The following is a 24,357-nucleotide window of genomic DNA, read 5'->3' on the forward strand; positions in this document are numbered from 1 at the left end:
AGGAAGAAAGAGACCCTCTTTCTATTCTAGGTTGGCCCTAGGAAAGGAAAGCTCTTCACTACCATTGCTATCCATCTGTCTAAAATTATCAATGTTGATGGTATAAAGAAATCTTCATTATATAAACAGGTGAAAAGCAATCAAAGCAGTATCCAAAACCCACCACCCAACACCTTACGCGCCCAACTCAACGCTTCCTTGCTCACAATCAATCCCTCAAAGCAATGAATGCGGCTAAAAAAAAAAGCACGCCATAGAACAAGAAAAAGTTTCTGCGCGACGGAATATGGCATTGAACGGTGGTACGTACAGCTTAGAGCCAAGGCATTCATAGGTCTCCTGTCGAAGCTGACGGAAGTGATAGCGAAAAAGGCAAGTCTTCCTGGGTCTAGAACAGCAAATGGGAAGGCTCTTTCTCCTCACACTAACTCTTATGTATATCCTTCCCAAATCCTAGTGTTGGCTACCATCTTCAAAGCTATTGCTGCTACACTCATCTTCTAATTCATTTTTTTTTTCTACAAACCTAGGCGACGCAACTTTTCAATGTTAACCTGCTTTGCTTCAGGGAAGAGTGGATGTGTCAACTCTTGCAGAAATTTGTCAAAGTTTTTGCGAACCCCCAATTCTGCAGTGGCATGAGAGAAGCAGCCCTAAGGTCAACCCAAATTTCATCTAAACTCTGTGCACATTAGCTTCATTCATTCCACTCCAAAAGTGCCTTAAACAGAAAAGCAAAACGAGGAAGAGGTGGCTTTCCAGGGTTTTAGTAAAGGATCTCCAGCGGGGAACGATGCTCCTTCTCATGCCCGTTTGCCAACATCCAGAAAACTTGCCTTCTGCTATCTTCCACTCCGAAGTTTAGGATTGAGTTTCCGATTTGGTTGGTGATTCTGACTTGCCTTATTTGATTTGAATCACTTAGAAGGGGGCGAGATGCCTTGGAGGCACCATAGATTGCACCGTTGGCAACGACGCTTTTGAGTGCCCCTAACCGGGGCCGTAGATCGAGTTCTGGGCTAAGGTTACCGCCCTTCGAAACTCCCTTCTGGAAAAGGTGAAGTAGATCGACCAGGTTATCGGAAATGACCAAAGAAAAAAAAAAAAAGCCAAAAACATCTACAGCATAAAATGTTCATCCTTGCTCGACTAAAAGAAAGGGTTTGTGCTGCCCGCTCTAAAGGGTTTCCAAGAACTTCCTTGGGTGGGAAAGTCTAGAGCTGACGACTCGTGAAGAGATAAACTGCCAGAAGCAGGCAAGAAAAAGTCCCTCCCCTTTTTGTTTGCAAGTAGAGCACTAAAAGCACCAAAGCTAGCCTATCTAGTAAGCGTGCAAGTGGAGAAAATTCTATACTTGAGAGAAACATATACCAAAAAATTGGAAATGAGATTCCTTCTAGGCTGACTTTCGTCTGAGCAACTACTGAACTCAATTGAGCTATAAGTTGGAGACTAGATATAGGTATAGCACAGGCTGCTATGAGACGAAATTCAGGCTCACCATCCGTCCGCATAACGCCGACCCCAACCTGGGAGACAAGGATCCTTAACTCAGTCTCAAACACGTCCGTCCCGTAAAGACATCTACTGTGCTGGCCTTATCTTTTATCGCTAGCTTCCGCCCCATGAATAAAGGAAGATGGTTCCACGAAGCGCAAGGCATCTCTTCCTGCGCTAAGGCATTACACGCGAACGAATTTGGCTGACACTCTTTTCATGCCCAAGTCTGACTTCGCCCTCATACCGAAAAAGCAACCAACTCGATAAGCCAACATATCCGACGCATAGCTGCTCTGCGCGTATGCAAGCATCGACCCCGCATAGCATCATCCGACAATTTAGGTAACCCGATGTTCCGACAAGGCTCTGCTTAACGGTCTTTTGCATGGCTCATTTACCGTGCTTAGACCAACCAAAGTTTACCAACCCGAAAATAGGGGAGAACCCACCTACGTGCGCCTACTAGTGCTCTCGCGAAAGCCTACGCCGGTAATTGGCTAAGATCTGTTCCTGCGCACGAAGTGCAGCAAGCAATTAGGCCTTGCTTTCATTTGGTTGCTTTAGTGAGATCGTATTGTTCCTCAAGCTTGGAGTTACTCTTAGCTGGTCGGGTTGCCGGCCCGTAGACTCGTTTCGTTGCCATAGTTCCGGAAGCATTAGGCCCTCTTTTTGATGCCAATACCCTGGGAATGGAAACAAGACCACTAGAAATAGCTAAGGAATTGCAAAGAGTATAACCTTTTTTTGGGAATAGAGTCTATTCTTTCTTTCTATATGCACGGCGCGGTATAAGGGTGGTGGGTTTTAGTGGGCATAGGTTGTAGTTCCCTTTCTAGAAGAGAATGAATCATCCGATTCAAGATCCAGACCTGTGCACTTGAACAGCACTCCCAGTGTAAGGGGATAACTCTAACTACACAATTCTGGTGGCATAGCAAAAGCCTCATCTTCTTTTTTTTGAATTCAGGGGAGGGGGGTGTGCGAATGAATCATTTTTTCACTTCTGATACGGATGTGGAATCCTATGCGCTATGATTGCTTCTGGTTGGTAAGAATCAGTCCCCTTTCTTTTTTTCGAGGGAAGAAATTTTCCTATGGTTGATTTTCTATCAGAGAGAAAGCCAGCATTAATACCTTCCTTCAGCTTTCATAGGTAGGGGATCTGAATAGGCTCTAAGTTGCCCGAAGCAAGGATCTGCTGCTTACCGATAAAAGAATAATGCCTTTTAGGGTGGGTCTTTATACCTGAGGATCTTTTTTAGTTCATCCAAATTTCACTTCTGCAGAGATAGCATAACATAGATTGACAACCAATCCCCACAACATATGAGAGGTTAGGACGAGTGAGAGTAATCTCGATTCAACTCCCAACTCATCTTCTGCCCCTCTGTGATGAAGGAGGATCATCAAGGAGATCCCAATTTGATAAAGAGAACTTGTGATTTTCCCCCCTTTTTCTAGTTGTAAGGTCTTGTCCACCTTAGCGTTACAATGAAAAAAGAACTTGATCATCATTGCATCCTTTTTCTCTAGGCTATCTTTCTTCAAGTGAAAGATTGGATCGTGAAACCTCCTTGGGCTCCTCTGAAATCCTATGCTCATGTCTTTATTCTAAGGGCTATAGAACTCTCTCTGGCAAGCATTAAGCCAACTGCCAACTCTAGTTGCTTCTACGTGCTATATTCTCTTTGTCTAACACATTCAACTACCTTTTCTTGCAACGAGTTCGACTGCAGCTCACATTTTGTTTAGAATCTCTTTTTATGTGGCTCCCCCTCAGGTTCGGTTCTTCTTAGTTGTAACCTCTTTTTCTTTTTGAACAGCCCGAGCTAGATGACAAAGCTGAGCTCGAAGGTCCCTTTTTGATGCGGTAGAAGTACCTCGCAATCTTTTCTTCTGTTGCTGGGAAATCTTCCTCGGAATGTAAGTCAAAGCCTTGAAGGAGTTGTCTCCCCAATCTGACTCTGGAATCAAAACCTTGATTATTACATGCATCTCGATATTTGATGAAGAGTGAGTGCTGGCCTTTTCATATTGAATCACAGCCATTTCCCTCTTTCTTGGGGATCAAACTCCAGGGAACAAGCTTAAACACTGATGCAAGTTGTTAATCATTAGATTGTTCTTTTGATTTGATAAAGACCGGAGCCCTTGATGAGCAAGAAGCCAATCTTGTAATTCTTGAGGATGATTCTGTGAAGCAATAATTTCATAAGCAAGTATATGACACTGACTTTCAAGCTCCGAAGAAGACTGAAACTGACCCCACTTTCATTGACTTTCAAGCTCCAGCCATACCAACATGGGAAACCTAGCTTTCTTCCCTTTGAAGTGCATTTCTCAGATCAGCTCCCCGAGTCACTAGAAAGAGAGTGAAAGGCCCACTACTTCTTCATTCATGGCCTATTTTTGTATGGATCTCCCTTTCGTATTCATTCGACCTGAGGCAAAAAAAAGAGAAGTCATACAAAGAAAGGTTCTTTCATGCAATGCATAACGGGGGCGGGCCTCCTATGGATTCCTCCAACTCAATGAATGAAGGGAGGAGTATGAGTAAGGAAGAACGGGGGCGGGCCTCCTATGGATTCCTCCAACTCAATGAATGAAGGGAGGAGTATGAGTAAGGAAGGCTTTCTATATGAAGATGAAAAGAAAAAGGGTCAAACCATACCATATCTTACTGAATAATTTGATTGAATGAGGAAGAGATCTTTATGTGGTCTCACTTGACTTTACCACCATCTGAAATGCGCGAAACTTCGATTGGTGGAAGCCAGTCTATGAAGATTCTCCCTTTTGACGTGCAATTCCCCTCTTTCGGTAAGCATCAAGTATCTCAGCAAATGAACATTTCTCTAAGCTTATCCTGTAGCTTATACGTCGTTTGAAAGCAGCTTCAAGGATCCAACGAATAGCTAAGGTTTGTTGACGATCCCTGGCTACAATCCCAGGGACATCATAAATAGTACCTGCTACTCCTACTTTTTCGACTTCGCATATGGGCTTTATATTGTCTATGGCGTCAACCATCAGTTTGATTACATCGCTTTCAGTTTGAGCTGGGCGGTGAAAAGTTTGATAAACAATAGCACGAACTCTCATTCTTTTACCTTCTTTCATGCGAAATTTGACCAACTTCTTGATCAATTGTTTTTGCTCACCATCCAAGCCCCTCATATAGCTGAGAACTTCTGAGCAATTGGAAGCCGCTTTTGATGATAAGGCCGAGAAATTGATATTACGCAATCGTCACTGTCCATCTTTATCAGCCAACTCCCCTCTTTCCATCTTTCTTTTCAGAGTTTACCACTCAGAATAGAATAACTTATTTCACTTTTTTAGGGTCTCGCTCCCGGAGTTTAAGAATATACACTCTCCTGTCATATGGTTCCGTCCCAGCATCAGGACCTCCCCTTTCCTTTGACCAACGGGTCCTCAAACCAAGCGGTCTGGCCTCCACCTACATTCACCCTCTGTCGGTTGGAAATAGTTGTTGGAACTGGTTTTCCAATTCCATCCATAATTGGGAGTTCTCATTATCAATGGAGGCCTGTTTACGAGCGAGGAATTTCAGATCCCCACCCGTTCCACCCAAAAAAAAGTATATCTATTGTGTGACTCCCGTCCTCTGGCTCGTGCACCGGAATCTTTCTAGTCCTCATGAGTTGGTCTCTCTTTTCTCATTTTGACCTTGTGGTCGAACTCCCCCAAGCTCCGCTTTGTGGCGCGAAACTGTCTCGAGGTCATGAGATCGCGCTCCTCCTCCTCCCTTTTCTCTTTCTTTCTTCTTTTTTGAGTGAATCCCAAAGAAGGTCCTGTGGGTATGATTGAACAACCTCTGAAGGAGAAGGGGATGCCTGCGTTTGTTGTTGATATGGGTCAAGAGGTAGAGGTACCGGTCACCCATATTCTCGAGTTTGAATAGGGTCGGGGTTCATCATATTGAAAAGTGGCATGGCTTTGGTTTGGATGAAAATAGAAAGAATAGAACCTACTATCCACCCACGCCAGATCCCCTAAACAACCTACATACAAAGATGAGAGTTGTTGAAGAGACTTTTTAACGGCTTATACCCCAAAGTATGACACGCACTAGATGTAATGGAACGGACGGGATGAAGCCCAGAAGAAAACTACAATAAAAAAGAATGGAATGAGGGCATAGGTTGCCTTCGGAGCTTCTCTTTACGAAAATGTTCTTTGACCCGGGGGAGCTCTATTGTGGAGGGTCTGCCGTTCTTAACCGGGAAAAGAGTGGGACTTGAAAAGAGGATGGGAGAGAGGGGAACTCAAACAAGTAATAGAAGAGAGGAGAGAGCCTGAAAAAAGCCGTACTGTGTTGTTTCTATAAACAAATTGTTTGAATTTTGTTAGCGACAGCTATCCTGCATGAGACTTTTTCTTCACTGTAATTTCGCCTCCGTTTTTAATAGCAGCATTCCTTTCAAAACACAAAAGTCAGAGTTAGTGCTCATTGACCCCCTTTTTGTTGTTCGAAGTCAATGAATTCCTTTCTTATCTTATCGCAATTTTAGTTGGAAATGCTTTTAGTGCGTATTCAGACTTCCAAAGTTTAGGAGGTTTTCGGTTTCGCCTTTCCCCTTGGGCTTTACTTCTTATGTAGTTTCAAATACAACTTGTACTTTTTCATGTACGAATTTCGTAGAAAAGCTAGTACCTCATTAGCATTGCACAACTCGAAAAGAAAGCGAGATATTGGAATACGAGGAGAAGGAGCGAAGCAGACTGATAGTTTACAAGGTTCAGGAGAGAAGCCTATTTACCGAGTTTAAGAAGGGAAGGTAATATCTCAAAGGGTCAGGATCAAGAAGAAATAGGAAAAGGTTGATTCTTCTTTTCTTATAGGTAGTCGAGTAAATGAATGAATGAAATTCGGTTCACTCTCAGTCTCTCTCTTTCCTTTAACATTACCTCAGTCGAAAATAGCCCAAAAAATAGACAGAGGATAGCTCAAATTAATGGTCCGTCAGAGTGAAAGAAGGAGAATGTATCTTTCTTTCGGCTCCCTATTTATTCAAACACTGTCAAGTCTGTCTCATTCATCTTTTCTTCGTCTTCTTCCTTTGACTATTTATTCAAACACTGTCAAGTCTAATTCTTCTTGAGTTTCTTCTTTCCGAACTAATTACCTCTAAAATGGCCCGAAAAATAGGGTAAGGCATCGATTTAATAATCAATGGTCCTTACATGAAAAAAAAAAGGGATTTTATCCCAAAAAACAGGGTAAAGCATCAATTTTCTAAGAAATGGTCTTTACAGGATCAGTCTAATTCATCTTGTCTTGTTGTCTTGCTTGAGTCTCCCTTCTTTCCCTTCAAAAACAGTTAAAGGATAGGAAAAGGTTGAAGATTTCGGCTTTCTCTTTTTCTTTTCTTTCCTCTCTGAAGGGAAGGTAATATTGGTTCCCTGGAGAATGAATCTCGTCTTGCTTTCTTGTTTACAGTTCAATCTGGTGAAGGAGAAAGAATCTTTCATTTGACTCTCCTCTCCTGTAAAGTGAAGGGAAGGGAATATCGTTCAAGAAGAATAGTCCATCCAGTTTACCCTCCCTGTTCCATCAGGTTCGTGAAGTAGTTCTGTCTCATTCTGGCTTCTTATAGGCAGGAGAGTAAATGAGTGAAATCTAATCTGGTAAGTCGGGTAATATCGGGGAAGGAGCGGAGCAATGAGACCATAAAGAAAAAGCTCATGAGCTTGACCTGATTCTCATCTTTCTTAATTACCTCTAGCCAAAAATAGCCAAAAAAATAGACAGAGGATAGAATTTTTAAAGAAATGGTCTTTACAGTAAAAAGAGTTCAATCCATCCCATTTAGCCTATTTTGAAGAAAAATACCCAAAAAAATAGACAGAGGATAGGAAAATATCCCAAAAAATTGACAGAGGATAGGATCATTCTTATTTTTTGAGTCTTTACACTCTAGTAAAAGAGTGAAAGAAGGTTAATCAATCATAGTCCTGTTCTGTCGAATGAATAAGGAGTCTTGATCTTTGACAGTGTTTGAGGTTGAATCGAGAGTTGAGTCTTCACTTCCTAATTAATTACCTCAGTCAATTTTAATCCAAAAAATAGACAGAGGATAGGATTTTTCTTGTTTTTTGAGTGTTTACAGTCGAGTTCCAAAGGGAAATCAGGGAAAATGGACTCTTTTATCCCAAAAAATAGGGTAAAGATACACTTTTTAATCAAAAAAAATAGACAGAAGATAGACAAAAAGAATTAATGGTTCTGGAAGGATTAGGATTAGTCTAATTCATCGATAGTCTTTACTGTTTCCATAGGGTAAAGCAACAATTTGAATCAAAAAAATCAGGTATAGATAGACTTTTTAATCCTGAAAATAGACAGAAGATAGATTTTATCCCTAAAAATAGACAGAAGATAGATTTTATCCCTCAAAATAGACAGAAGATAGACTTTTATCCTTAAAAATAAACAGACTTTTATCCCTAAAAATAGACCGAAGATAGAATTTCTTTATTAATGGTCTTAACAGTAAAAAGGGTTCAATCAGTCCCATTTAGCCTCTTTTTCATTCTTTTACAGGTCAAATGGACTCTTTTATCCCAAAAAATAAACAGAGGATAGACTTTTTAATCAAAAAAATAAGGGAGAGATAGAATGAATTTCTTGTTGGTCTGTCTGGAGTTCCAAAAGGAAAAGGTGAAAGAAGGAGCTCAGCAATGAATGAGACAGAGTTGCAGAGGTTTAGAGGTTCTGCGGAGAATGAAGAAATAGGTTCCGGTGAAGGTGAAGTAGCTCATGAATTGACTCTCCTGCTCTGGATCATACATAATAGCTTTAGAGTGAAAGAAGGTCATATGGGTTCAGGTTCAGTAGCTAATTCATTTATTCAAAACTGTAAACTCTCATTCCATTCATCTTTTGACTTTCCTCTCCCTTCAAACATTGTTCAGGATCATTCATCTTGCTTTCGTCTCCCTGATTTCATGAATTGAAAGAAGAAATAGGTTCAGGATAATTCATGTTTCATTTTCTTCTTCTTCAACCCTTCCTGTTCAGTCTCATTCTTCTTTTGTTTCATCTTGTCTTTCTTTCATGTCTTTCCTTTTCTTCTTTAACTGTAAACTCTCACTCTCTCATTAAGCTTTCGTTCCGGTCAGGTAATAAAGTCAAAAGTTCCGTAGTCCTCGACCCGCAACAGATGTAGGAGTATTTATTCAATCACATAGTTTGGTCTCCTAGAATATGGCGCCCTTGGGGCTCTTCCTCCCGATGAATTCTCGGAGGCGGCTGGGCTTAAGCCAAGACTCTTTTTGTTCTGTTTTCTTCTCTTAGTCTGGTGAATGAATTTCTTCTTGGTACTTGTTGAAGAATCTAGTGCTTTACATCCGCTCCAAAACCTCTATCAATGAATTCAAAAGAAAAAGGTGTCGATAGACAATAAACCAAGGAGCAAAAGCCACTCAGTTGATTGCTAAATCTCTAGTTCATGAGAAGGATTTGTTGTGGTCAATCAATGCTTAAAAGAATTCCAAAATCTTTCTGTTCTTACTGCATATCCAAGAGTCCAATCTACTATGGAGATCTTTCTGTCTGATGCTGCAAAGTGAAATATTGAAAATCTAATTTGCTTCAATGAAGGTAAAATGCCAATGAAGTAACTAGGATTGCCAGTCTCTCAGTTAGTGATTGTTTACCTCTACTGTAATTGAGAGAATCAAAGCTAGAGTATAGAGATGGACTGTAAAAGCCCTATAATATGTTGTACAACAGGTTCAGGGTGCCCTCCCTAGCATGAAAGTGTTTACTTGAGTACTGTGTTCATACTGCCAGTGCAGGTTTTGATTTGAAGACAATTGAGAAGAAGACAGAAGGTTCTTATGGTCCGGTCCTGATATGGTTCAAAGGGAATGTAGCTTGGCCCTTTACCTATTTATTTGAAATGAAAAGAAGGTGCTTCATTGGTGCAGCTATTTAGGATATACATAGAATGCTTCTGAAAAATAGGAGCATTTTATTGGTGTATTAAACCCACCAAATAATGGTAGTTGGGTTTGTAGGAAAGTTTGACAGGTGTTGAGAGAGTTGGCAATAAGAGATATTATACATGATGTTGGCAATGGAACCAATAAATCTCTCTGGTATGACTTTTGGCTGCCTATCGGTTCTTTAGTGGAAAGGTATGTATGGTGAGCAGATCATCAGTCTGGTCTTCCCAAAAATGTCAAAGTGAAAAAGTAGCAGACAGACTTTCTAATTCATAATTCCAGATGGTCCCCCATGTAGCTGCAAATCAAGATCGGCAAGAAATGGGGGAGTGTATCAGAGCCATAAGGCCCTTGAGCAGTGAGCAAGAAGACAGAGTTATATGGATGCAGGATCACCCTGTTTTCTCTAAAAGGCGCCTTGAGGTTAATCAGACATAAACAAGCTACTATGCCTTGGTGTAAACCAGAGAAATTTTAAAGAAGGAACTCATTCGTGGACTGATTCCCACCCTTTACCAGAATCAAAATGAGGAGCGGTATGGTTTCAGAAAAGGTAGTCATTATACAAATATCCTGTAACGAATTGCCCGATTCACTACGATTACCTATTCCCAATCACATAGGAATGCTCGCTTGTCGGCCTACCAATGATGCCTTTTCACTTGAAGATAATTGCTTCGCCGCATCAAAGAATTCTTCTAACACACGATTATCTTCTACATAGGTGTAGATCTAATATTTAACAAATCTATCATTTCATAGATATTATGAAAACTTCTATCTATATCTGAGATAGGGATTTATTTGGTCCCAAAAAAGATATCCTAAGAATAATGGAGGAAGGAATTGTGGAATGAGCTACAAGATGTTGATGCATCACCTGTGAAGGACTTAGCTGAGCAACTTGTATGAACAACTCGTGCCGATCTCAAATCCAGCAGCAATTCATTCAGAGGGGAGATGCTATCAGTTGCAGGAAGGAAGGGTATGAGGAGAGAAGACCTTACTCCTCATCATAGGCTTGCTATGATGGACTCTTATTTTGACCCTTAACGAACTAAGATTCAGATTATTAGGAATAATAGATCTTGAATTTGCAGGCTCCTGTTGGCGCTGGAAGTCGGTTGATTAAGCTCATTTTGAGAATAATCTTTTTTTCTATTTGATTTGGCTTGAAAGTCAAAGTCAGTGTAAGATAAACATAATAGAACTATGTTTTTTATTGTCTTGTATTTTCCATTGATTAAAAGGAACACGACTAAGTGACTGACGGAATAATAAGACTGAACTAATTGACTAGCTCTTTTAATACTTCACCGATTCCACTAAGACTGGGAAGCCGTGACTTGAGGTCTTCCAGAAGAACTCGAAGATGGAAATTCCAAGGGATAATGATTTTGAGGAGGGGTGGGTCCGCTAGTCGCTATTACACTGCGATCCTTAAGGAAATTTCAGCATTAAATGGCTTCGTTCGTTAGCTTTTCGTTATTCAATTCATTATAGAATCTGGTCTGGCTGCGCTGGTATAGCAATCCCTTCTAGCCATCGCCGTCAGTGTAGTTCATTCATTAATTTGATTTTTGGTCAAAGGTCGAGCCCACCATTTCCAATTGCTATACCCGAGTAGGGACGAGTGCCTACATAACCTACTCAAGATAAAAAATGAGATCTTCTAAGGTTGGTTATAGTAATGATGGAAATAGTATTGGTATCAGACCCGAATGTAGTTCTACCGAATTTCGTTTAAAGGTCCGTTTGCTCAGTTCCTCAAAAAAAGAGTAGATCTGAGGCAGGTTCTCTCTTCCAGCTCTACGGATACCTTAAATAGTGTTGCAAACATGATAGTCAAGGTATAGTGAGCAAGAAGAAAGAAATGTGGTTGCCCCGCTTTTAGCAAAATCAAGAATCTAACTATACGCTTCCCTTTTATAAGTTAATATAGTGGAATACCAGGGTAGCATATACTCAGAAAAGAATACTACCTGATAACACCCATGACTTCAACATGAATGAATATGACTAAACATCAATCTAAAAGTCTTATTTATCTGGTGACTAAAATGTTCTATTTTTTTCCTTAAGGAATCAATCATAGGAAGTGTCATAAGCATGGAAAGTTGCTAAAAAGTCGCTTTTGAGAAAATCCCTGCAATACAATTGTAACCAAGTTTTATTGGAAACAATTTTCGAAGTGGATTCTCTCACCGAACGGGCAGACCTCTCAAGATCCGGTAAAGAAAGTTGGCTTGAGACTGGATTAAATCCTTTATATATCCTATTCTTTCTCATTTCTCATTGGGATGTCAATCAAATTTCTTCTATCTTACAGAATCCGCTGCACTATTAACTATTAGGTTAACTTGAATCTGGATAAATTGATTTCTTTCTCAAATTGAAATAAAGGAAGAGGTGATTTGGAGAAGAATGAATTCCTCCCCGAGCAGTGACATATCCTAGAAAGAGGGCTTTTACCGGCCGTTAAGATAGACGTTAAGATAGAGTCGGTGTCGATAGCGGTTCTTGCAGGATCAACAACGAGAAGTTTTCCTCCGCTGTACTTCAAGGAGATGTGATCTTTCTGACTCATATCTTGATGGTTTAGTAAGCCTTTATGATTATTCAAAGTAATGGATAGAAAGAAAGCCCCCTCCTTTTTCTTGTTCTTTGTGTCAAGATAGGAATGGGAGCTGTTTGAATGGATGCCTCCTTGTTGAATCAGCCAAGTCAGTAGCCTTTCTGCGGGATTGCCTTGTTGATGCAACGAATAAAGGGCAGCTTTCTTTGATGCCAAGAAGAAGTGGAGGAATAACTGCAGCGAAATCATCTGCAGCACATTTCTTCAAGGGCCCGCTCTCAAAGGTAAAGATTATTTGTCAAGGGCAAAGAAATCTCCTCCTTCTTCAGGCGAGATCTAATAGAGGAATCCTTCCATCGCCCGACTAGAATAAAGCGCTTGTGTCATATTATTATGATTTATATAACATAGAAAGAAAAATCAAGCAATTTGATACATTTTTTCTCTGTATTCTGTATTAGGTATCTAATCTAATATGAGTCACCTTTTATTGGTTCTTCTTCTATTATTCTTATTATTCTATTACGTTTTAGTTTATATAATTTATACTTGATAGTCGAAATTGTCTTTTCGTCTCTATCTTCTTTTTCTTTAAGCTCATCCTATTTAAGTTTGTTAATTAGACCCACATAAGTCTGTTATTTCTTTATTTAGGTTGAGTATTAACCAAAAGATGATTCTGATCATAGACTGGATCTCTTTTTCTATCCATTTTGATTCCAAGATTGATATTCATATCTTTTTTTCAAACTAATTTGCTTTTTTTCTATCAACAAAGAAATTACGCGTATATGTAATTACTTCACTCTGGTTGGGTTCATTGTATTTTGATTGATACCACTCACGGCTTACTAAGTCTTTAGCTGGACCTTTGTGTTTAAGTAGAAAAGTATATCATCATTTTGACTCATTAATAGATAGGATTTAGGTGCTAAGAAGTAACCAGTCTCTACTTTATACTCATCCATTTTTCCAATTCAGTCGATGAAAGCTCTTCTTCAGGTGTTAGACTTACCGGAACAGCTGAGTCAGTATAGTAATAGTATTCAGTAATAGTTTTCTCTGAAAATGTACTTGTAGATATGAATAAGCTGTAATAGCAGCCGACATTTGAACAGCTAATTCTAGGTGGATTCCAGTCAATGTCGTTAACATCAGCAGTCTTTATCTTATAAGTCAAAAGTAATGATCTCCCAGATTCTTAATATCCAAGAAAGATTGACTCTTTATCAATTCTTCAAATCTCTCTCTAGTGCGTATATCTTATCTCAGTTACTCTACTTTCTGGATTAATACCTAATCTCCCAATATAGTATAGTGCGTTCATAAGAAGAAGAATTCTATATAAGACATAGCTTCGTCACCTTTCTTCTTAGATTGATTAGATTTTTGTCCTTGCAGTGATGAGATACATTTTGAGAAAAGGACTAGAACACTTTTCAAATCAGAATCTCCGGTATTACCTTGTAACCCAAGTTTTTTGCATACTGAACCTCTTTGCTATAATAGATCCCCACAAATTCGCCTATTGGGAATAGTCAACTTCCATCCCCTTTATTCTTTTATTCTTTGTCTCTAGAGGGAGATAAGAAAGATATGACTGACAGAGCCAAAGCTTCATGCTCACTTATTAACTAGATTCCAAAGCATGACGAACCTAAATGCCATTAACTGAATGCGTACTTCATGCCAAGCAAGCTTGAATTTAGTTCACGCTTTCCCAGTTTCTGATTTCCGAGCATTGCGCTTAGTCAGTGTCCAGCTTGCAGATGATTCAGCTACTTTGCCTTCCTACTAAAAGAAAAAAAGAAAGAACTCCTTCCTTACCCGCCTCTCCTACTCCTACCTTCGTACTACAAACCAGCCTTTTACTCGAACTCCCGTTACCGCTGTCCATATTGGCTTGTCTTTGCTTTCCAGGATTGTGCCATCATATTAGCCTCCACATGTTTGCCTTCCTTTCACTCCGGCGTATAGCCTGTCTTGTAATTCTTAATTGGCTGATTAAGATCACTCCACCATTGGTTGTTCTTAATCTAAATCCCCTAGGTAGGAATGCTCTTGGTCTTGAGAAAACCAGATCAGGATCAATTGCTGCTATCACTCCCTATGCTTCCGCATCCTGTACCCCAACCACTTAACCTTAACTAATAGATGCTAGTTGTTGGTGGAACTGCTGCTTGGATTATCTAAGAATAGAATGATGGCTGGAGACAGAGAGGTGACGGGGCTTATCATGCCAGGTAAAATGGAGAGTTGAGTCTTCTCCTCACCCGTGAGCCTGATGAGTCGACCAATTCCTCCACCCCCTTTCCTTCTCTTTACTCTGACTATTTTTTGATAGGGGAGACAGCCCACACTGAACACCAAGCCAATCTCACCTAAGAAGATGTGCACTACATTCGATCAATCCAGGAACATGAAACTTATAGTAAGCGAGTAAGGTACTACCTATCGTAAGAGATAAGAGCAAGGCTAGCTTCCATCCCTTGCTTCGTACCTATCTTCCATAATTTCGCCTAACAAAAGTTGTATGACTGGTTGAGGCTCTTGTGCTGAGATTGACTTTTTGTTAAGGGGTTCAGGGTCTTATTCAATATTGTCTTAATGGACACTTTCGATAGGGAGTTTGAAAAAAGGTGTTAAACTGCTTTTCTTTTCATAGTTCCCATTGGTGAATTATCGGTGGTCTCTTCCTCGCTAGTACTACTGGTCTAGGTTTTCATTCTTTCTAGTGTTCCACTATAAACATAGAAATTAACGTTGACTTCCTTTCGAGGAACGAAAGCAGCTCGACTGAATGAGTGTAACGAAAAGATACGTATTGAAAGTAATACCTATCGTTGATAAACTCATACGTAACCTCTTTCTATGGACGTTATCACAGTCCTACAAGTGGTTGGTTTTCTTCATATCTGATGAATTCCGATTTAGTTAGTCTATACCTACCTTAATGGAAAGGAATCGAAGAAGAAAAGAATATAAGTGAATGAAAAATGAAGGGAAGACAGATTACCATTTCTTTCGAGTGAAATTGAACTAAGAGGGGGACGGTACTTAGCCCAGACTTGATCCTTATAATCCTTATAGACTTTACTGAAAGAAAAGCCCATGGCCACACACATAAGAGAAGAGTAGACAGTCTGGGTGTTCTTTCCCCTTTCTCTTTGGCTTTTACCGAGTGAAAGAGTGTTTGATCGTTCAGTAGCTCATTCTTCTACTCCTTGAATTTCTTCTTGAACTGTAAAGATAGGTTCACTCTCATTAAGCTTGACTTGCTGAATTTCTTCTTTCTCTGTAAAGGAGTTAAGCTAATTCATTTCTTCTCCAGTCAGTAAAGGTGATTGAGTATAAGGTTCCAGCAATAGAGGTTCGGGTTCAACAATAGCTAATTCATTTATTCTTGTTTCGGCTTTCCTTACTGTTCCGGAGCAGTTAAGAAGGAAGAAGAAAGAAGCCAGTAGTGAGACAAGGAACCGGGGACAGGTGATTGAGTTCCGGAGCTGATCTTTCTTTCATTCATTTCCTCCCATGTTAATGAATAGAATATCTGATTCTTCTTCTTTCTCGTCAGGGTTTTGGGTTCAGTAGCATCTTCATTAATTTATCTTTCTTGAAAACAGTTAAAGGATAGGTTCAGCTTTCTTGCTTTCGGCTGGAAAAGCTGCTAATTCAGCATTTAATATCCCTTCTAGAACTGTCAAGTCTGATTAATGTGTCATCTCCCTTTAAAGGCTATTAGTGGGATAGGTTGAGTCTGATTAATGTGTCATCTCCCTTCTTTCTCTACTCTATCTCCGGTGAAGGTTCAGTAGTTCAGTCTCTTTCCTCTCCCTCCCTTCTTTGTTCCGGTTCTGGTTCAGGATTTCATAATGATTTATTTCCTTCCTTGTTTACAGTTCAATCAGTTAAATAGATAGGTGAAAGAAAAAGACAAAGAAAAGATTCGAGACACACCTACCTTGTTTACTGTTCAATAATAACTCACAAGAATTAAGGAGAAAGAGAAGAAAAAGAAGAAATAGGGACAGGTGAAGAAGATTGGGTTCTGATTTCGGTTTGAGGTTGAGTCTGACAGTTCACTCTCATTCATAAGGAAGGAGTATTGCTTTTAGTTTATAGTCTTCTAAAGAAGAAATAGGGATTGGTGAAGGAGAAAGAATATGCTTTACCCAGTCTTTAAAGGTGAGAAGGAAAGAAGATTTGAGACACACCTTGTTTACAGTTCAAAAAGGTGAAGGAAAAAAGATAGTGAAACCCGAGTTGGATAGGTTCAGGAAAAGGGTTTCGGTTGAATAAGTAGTGATTGCTTGAGTTTATCGAGTTTACTGTGAAAGAATAACTCACAATAATAGAATAAGTAGTTCAGTCGAATGAATCGACAGTTGAGTCTGAACTCGAATGAATCTTACTTGAGTTTCGTCTTTCAAAGCTGCTAACTCCTGAATTTCTTCTTTCACTGTAAAAGATCATTCATCTTTAGTTGAGTCTTTGTTTATTGTGTTTGAAGAAATAAATACGGAATATCATCAAAGGTGAAGGGAAGGTTAATCAATAAGGTAATAGGTTAATCAATAAGGTAACAGGTTCGGGAATAGAATCAAAGGTTTAAGGTTTCGTCTTTCCTTTCTCATTACCGAGTGTTGCAATAAATAGGCAATGGAATAGCTTTACCTTGTTCAATCTGGGAGGGAGTTAAGGAGAATGAATCTTATCTTGTCTTGCTTTCGGCTTTTCTTATTAATTACCTCATTCAATCAACCATCTATTCTATTTACCTCCTCGTAAACAAAGAAGGTGAAGGAGAGAAGCCTATTTACCGAGTTCCTTCAGTAGTTCAGGCAATGGAGTTGCGAGACCGAGTTACATCAGTCGAATTAATCAATCTTTTTCTCTTCCATCTTTGAATTGGATTTGACCTTGTTCAAGAGGAGAAGGTTCAGCTTTCGTCTTTCAAAGCTCCTAATGAATTTACTCCCCTGTAAAGAAAGCAGCTAAGGATTGAATGAATTGACTCTCCCTACTGTCAAGGAGAATGCATCTTTCTTGTCTTGCTTTTGTCTCCCTCAAACACAGTAAAGGAGTAAGGAATGTTTCGTCTTGACTTGAAACAAACACTTGAAGGTGAACGAGTGAAGTAGTTACAGAAGGTGAAGGAAAGCAAAGAGAGAGAAGAGACAGACCGACCATATGTCCTCTTAATTAAAGAAGGTAACAGGTAAGTAAATAGGTAAAGTTGCTGCTAATGAATGAACTCTCCTTTACAGTCTTTGTTTGAAGGGAAAAGGTTTGATGAGGTTGAGTATTGACTTGTTGGAGAGGTTCAGGAGAATGCATAGGAAAGGTGCGAAGCCACAAGACCTAGTTTACCTCCTTAATGAAATAATAAGGGATCAGGGAATAGAGTATAAGGAGCAGATCATACAGCCTATGTTTACTGCTCAAGAATAGGGAAAGGATCCAGATCAGAGAAAGAATAAAAGACCTAGTTACCGGGTTCAAGCAAGAATAAAGAGGAGAGCGAAGCAATGAGAGACCGTAAAATAGTTAGTTCAACCCTTCAGTCGTCGAGTAAATGAATTAGCTGCTTTAGCTGCTTTACCAAAGAGTCAGTCAAAGAGTGAAAACAAGAAAGGAGAAAGAGTTGTTCCAGAGGGTATAGGTCAGGTAATATAGGAAAAGAAGAATGAGTCAGTGGTTCCAATGAATAAAAGGAGTATTGATATCTTTTACAGTGAATAAATAAATAGAAGTAATTGAGTTCAAGAGTTTCCCTACTGTTTAACGAACCATACATAACTGAATAGAGGAAAAGGTTAAGGTTTTCTCTTTTGTCTTTACTTCCTGTTCACTCTCATTCATAGTTCAATCAGTCTAATTCATCAATAGGTGAATATCGGTTTCTTTTCTTCTTTCTTTTCGTCTCATTCTTGTTTCGTTTCTTCTTTGTTTGGTTCCGGTTCATCTTTCTTATTCTTCTTTTCTTTCACTCAATCTCGCATAGAAGTTCTCTTCTTTCTTTTTCTATTTCTTCTCAATTTCGATTCGCCTTCCTCTTCTTTTCCTCTTGTGACTTCTGAATAATCAACTATACAAAAGTCCCTTCATTATCTTACTTTCTCTCTCCCTTGAAATGGCTTCCTCCCCTGCTATGAGTTCTCCTTTCGACTGGTTGACGCTTAGAGCTAAACTACCACCTAGCGCACTAAGGCACCTCATAAGGCTGGATCAACTGAATCCGATAGTAGTTGTCTCTGTCCACTAGAGTGGTGAATGAAAAGCATATTCTCCTATTGCAAGAGTGCCCGCGGAGGCGCTTGCTTAGATGAGAGTGGAGTTCCTTCACCTCCAATTGCTTTCCTCTCAACCTCGAATAGCTCCACAGCCTCTCTCTCGTGGGCTAACCAATGCCCCCCTACTAATAGCTATCTAATGCAAATATCTCATTTATGAGCCATATTCGCCTGAATTAAAGGCAACTGAGAGCCAAGCAAGCAAATCGTAAGGCCCACTCGACCTGTACGGATTCCGAAGAACTATAAAATCAAATGAGTAAGAAATATACTTTCAGTCTAAAGTTTCAGATATCAATAGTAGTGAATATCTATATTTTCCAATATTCAATTGATCGTATGGAAAGACGCCTACACGGAACCTATACGAAGGAGCAAACAAGCCCCGTACTCTACTTGAATTTGACTATGCATTGATTCCCATCTCGTTCAATCAATCGGCCATCCTATGACTGTTGTTTCAAGAATCTGACCTTAGCAACCCCAAACGTGAGCGGGGAAGCTGACTACACCTTAGCCCTTTGACTTGAGTTTGATTTCTGCAGTGCTCTATGAGCCGACTACAAGCACATACCTATGGATCTATGTCACCAAAAACCCCCAGCAAGTCTACCAACCAACACAGATCTTCCCAAGCAACTTCCAACTGCGCCAACTAGACATGTATCGAAACCTGGCCTATCTCCTCGTTCGCCGCCCCAGAAAGCCTTCCCCACCAACTCTATCTTCACTTCTTGTTCTGATTACGAGGGAAACGATTTGAAACCCATAACTAGGGATCCGCACTCCCACTCCACTTTGCCTTCGTCCAAAAGACCTCTCGGAGGAAGAACTTGAATCCTTCCACCATTATCCACAACAGGTTCAACAAGATGAGGCCAAGAAGCTAAAATGAATGAGCATCCTAGGAAGCCCTAGAGAAGGAAAGACGAATTTGATAAGCTAATGTGAGAAGCTAATGTCGTGGATCGCCCTTTACCTTGTAGCAGGAATTAGTTATCAGGGGAATGAGTCTTCGACGGGAAAGGATGTCGATCCAATACAGGTACAGGTCGCTAATTATCCCTTGGACTAGTTAGCCTGGATGTCCAATAGCAATAAAGCAAAGAGAGAGGGGAAAGCTGCTCGAAAGTGCCTATTTGGAAGGTGAAAGCGCCTAACAGTTTACTACTGAGGCTCTCTTCTCTCCCCCCTTTGAGGTATCGACTTAGCCCGAGGTCAACAAAAGTGAAAAAGTTTGGTTTAACATGGAAAAAGCGTCATCCCGCTTCTTCTTCGCCTATGATTAGATTCTCTTTCTCCATAATCGATGGAAGCCAGGTAGGAAGGAGGCTCTGAAAGAGCTTTGCGCTTGTGCGTGAAGGAATAGACACTCTGATGCTGAGGAAGAGACTAAAGGACACTTTTCCTTTGGAACGGATACGACTATTAATATCTTAATATAAGTTCTTATAACTCGAAATAGAAGCAACAAGCTCGCCCTTTTGTTTTGGAAGATTTGGCAACGACAGCGCTACCTAAGCCCATCCTTTCTTCACTTGTGTGACAAATCAAGAAGTTGGTTCAGTGAGGAAAGATAGGGAGAATCTTTCTTGTTGTGGAAAAGCAAGGGAGACGAATATCGAGATTGGGTTCGCGCTCCGTAACTAATAGAGAATTCCATTCTCTAACAGATACTTGGCTTAGAGAGCAGCTAACGTCCTCGGCTGAAGCAAAGAAAGCTAAGCCTTGGCGCAACTCTGCCCGAATCACCCTAGTCTATTGGAAAGATCTTCCAGAACCCTCTTCTCCTTCAGACTCAACTACACGTAAAAGTTGTCTCGGCTGAAGCTAACTCTCTTTCATGAGTGCATAGATGGATGATTTCTCACTTATCACAGCTTTTTGAGGCAACTTCTAAGTTGGCATACCTTGCATACATTGAAAGAAGGACCGCTCCTTTCTCTTTCTTCAGACTTTCAAGTGACATCCATCCCATTCCCGCTAGTGCTACTCTGCCTTCTTTCCCAGCATATCTGCTTTCTTGTCGCATATGCGCTGATACTAGTTAGAATAAGCAACTAATAAGATAGACTATCGCATATCTGCTTGAAGCTGGCAGTATACATGCGCATATCAGCTATAGAAGGAAGCGAAATAACTTAGTCAGAATCAATCCCCTTTTTAGAGGAATGGCACTAGACTCAGATAGAGCAAAGCTAGCAATATGAGTGTTTTTTCTGCTTTCACAAATGGACCAGCAGTGATCTCTACGGAGTTTTCCTGCACCCGAGCTAAGGGGTTGAATGTCGAAACCAACCATCCCAGAGTGCGGTGAAAATCCAATATCGATCTGTCTTCTGCTTTATTAATACATTGATAGCCAGATTAGTAGAGGATTCGAACCCCATAGAATGGTATGGGCTAGATGCCTTCCGATTGTCAGATACAATACACGATTTTATCTATGCATTCATTGAATACTAAATCTCACTAAACCTTCTTTCTAAGTAGTATGATAGAGGTGACGAATGGAGAAAGTTTGATCTCTTCCGATGACAAAAGTGATCAATTGTTGGGCTTTTCGGGGTTCTTTTATTAGGCAAAGAGGTCGGATAGCGAAAATAGCGGGGAAAGACAAAGATCTCGCTTTCAGACTAATCCTCATTCTCAGCATCAAGGGGCTCTCGACTATAAGATAGTGGCTAGTAGTCGATTCTTTGGAGTTCACAGCCGAAGCTGCATCAAGCCCTAGCCTACCATCCGAACTTGTTGAATCAACATCGTAATCAGCAGCTGGAATTGAATCAATGCTTGATCTATTCCCCCTACTCGTTATTCCTTTCATTTTGCATTTTGACTTGTTGATAACCTTCGCTGCTTCCGAAAGCCACCTTGGAGTGGATAAAAAGAAAAAAGAAAAGCTTGCTTTGCGCCCTGTTCCTCCCGAAAGGTTAGTTCAAGCACACAGCCTGAACTACGACTTTAAGCTATCAATTCCATTCGATCTCCAGAACTGTCACCTACGAACAACCTTATTCATTGACACTGATATAGTGAACTACTTGAAGCGGTATGATAATAAGGCTTCCGTCACCTCTGATTGCTAGGGCTAGTTCTGTGATGTTGTTATCTCTGTATCATATCTTGCCCCCGTTCCCCAGGCCTATTGCCAGTAGACGCATTCCCCTTCGTTTGATAGTTTCGTTCCGTCTGCTACCCCCGTTTGCGTAGTTGCTTGTTTCATCTTTCTTGAAAAGATATGTGGTTGGTGTTCAGAATTACCTTTATAGTCCGCTTGAACGGAATCTAGAGACAATGCAGCAAGAGCGAGACCCGGAAAAAGAGCAAAACCCAGATAGACATATTTTGTAGCCATGATCGTGATAAAGATCAAGCCTGCTGTGTACCCAGGCAAAGGACACTGAGGCTGACGCTTCTAGAATGCGGTTTAAATCATAAATCAAGATCAAAGTCAAGAAATTGATGCAGAACTATTTCAGACCCCTCCTTGAACTTGTATCCATGGCAAATCCCTGATTCACTTCACACTCCCAAGGAAAGCAGGGCATAGTGTGAGTGATATCTTTCTTTCGTTGAGGAGACTGTAGCCTGAACTGAAACCTACACTCTTTTCTTGTGTGTAATGAGTAGCTACTATTTCTAATTCTAATTCATTCTTATCGGTTTTTAACACCTCTCTTCTTAAAAAAGGTTAGGGCGGGGAACTGAGGAATCAAGCACCTTCGAACCGCGAGGGCTAAGACTAGTGATCTTCTTCGCATCAAGAAAGAAACTCATTGATAAAGGATCTCACCTTACTTAAGAAGGTAGCTTGCTTACTTCTGATGTTGCAGAGGAAAGACTAGAAGGAGGGAGAGTTGGTCAAGTCTTAAGACAAGGCTCAAATAAATAAGCTCTTACGGTTAGGAACGAAACAGACTAACTAAGAGTAGGAATACAGGGAAAAGAAGTCCCCTCCACTCTGAATCAGTGGTTGATCAAAATCAGTCATTCACAACCATGAAAGATTCCTCGAAAAGTGAAGGATTAGTCATTTTAGAAAGAGAATGGATTCTGTCTTATACATACGCGAGGAAGGTAATAAAAAAAGGAAGGAAAGAAGATGAGTTCTTTTTTTCCATATAGCTTAGGAGCCGTGCGAGATGAAAGTCTGATGCACGATTTTGAATGAGAGAAAGAAGTGTGAGGAATCCTCTTTTAGACTCTGACTCTCCCACTCCAGTCGTTGCTTTTCTTTCTGTTACTTCGAAAGTAGCTGCTTCAGCTTCAGCCACTCTAATTTTCGATATTCCTTTTTCTTTCTCATAAAACGACATCTTCTTCTGGAAATCCTAGCTATTCTTAGCATGATATTGGGGAATCTCATTGCTATTACTCAAATAAGCATGAAAACAGGTATGCTTGCTTATTCGTCTGTCAAATCGGATATGTCATTATTGGAATAAGAAATTGTTGGAGACTCTAATGGTGGACAAGCATGATAACTTATATGCTGTTCTATATCGCCATGAATGACGGAACTTTTGCTCGCATTGTATCATTTGGTCTACGTACCGGAACTGATAACATTCGAGATTATGCTGGATTCTACACAATCCTCTTTTGGCTCTCTCTTTAGCCCTATGTCTCTTATCCTTAGGAGGTCTTCCTCCACTAGTAGCAGGTTCTTTCGGAAAACTTCATTGATTCTGGTGTGGATGGCAACCTATATTTCTTGGTTTCAATAGGACTCCTTACGAGCGTTGTTTCTATCTACTATTAGATCAAAATAATCAAGTGATTAATGACTAAACCAATAAATAACCCCTCACGTCCTTTAAGATCAAACAATTCCATCGAATTGAGTATGATTGTATGTGTGATATGATAGCATCTACTATACCAAGAATATCAATGAACCCTATTATGGAAATTGCTCAGGATACCCTTTTTGCATTTAGCTTCTAGAATCTATTTCTTAGTTCAAGATCCCTCTGACTAACTGGAATCAAAGAATGAGTAGATATATTTTTCCCAAAATGGGAATGGGCTAGGGGGGGTATTTAGAATCTATAATCTGATGATCGAGTCGATTCCATGATTCTAAGTTCATTCCATACTGGGCCAGAGGAATAGGGCTAGGTTATATACATTCGAATTATGAGAAGGGGTCATCCGAGCATATTGAAATAGATCCTATGTTTACATATGGATCCCTACGTCCTTCCATTCCATTTAGGATTAGGAATAGACATACGGACCTTTTACATATCTCTCGTTATTTGGGACCCTATTCTTTGGGCTTCTAGTAAATCGAGAAATAGGGTTGATTGTCCATCTTTTTGATATAATAGTAAGGCATCCTCTGGATAATTCAAATCGAAGCAATTGGATGTCTGCCTCGGACCTATATGACATGACCGAGCAATAGAAATACTCTAACACTCTACCTCATATATTCCATACATCACACTAGATAGATATCATATTCATGGAATATGCTTGAAAGATGCCTTGGTGGTGAAATGGTAGACATGCGAGACTAAAAATCTCGTGTTAAAGAGCGTTAGAGGTTCGAGTCCTCTTCAATGCATAATGTTGAGAATGCCCCTTTAATTGGAAGGAAGGAATAAGTTCGGGCGAAAACACAGAGACAAAAGGCTGATCTCGTGTCTGGTACTGCACGGTTCCACTCTACAAGCCGAATCATTCTCTGAATCAAAAATGATCTGCTTGCCCCGAAATGACCTAGCCCAATAGGGAAATCCCAATGAATTGGGCCTTTCGATACAATCAAATGGAAAGAAAGCCCCAAGGGCGCCAAGGGTTGGCGCCATATTCTAGGAGCCCAAACTATGTGATTGAATAAATCAATAGAACAAGATCCATTTTGTATCATATCTACGGGTGATTCCTGGGTTCGGGCCGAAGAAGCAATCTCACTCGATCATTATCAAATCGACTGCAATCTTTTTCTATCCGGGAGGATCCCAAGAGCTGGTTCTACTCTTTCATTCCTGACTTCCTAAGTAC

Source organism: Cucurbita maxima, unplaced genomic scaffold (assembly GCF_002738345.1).
Source record: "Cucurbita maxima cultivar Rimu unplaced genomic scaffold, Cmax_1.0 Cma_Scf00008, whole genome shotgun sequence".
NCBI lineage: Eukaryota > Viridiplantae > Streptophyta > Magnoliopsida > Cucurbitales > Cucurbitaceae > Cucurbita > Cucurbita maxima.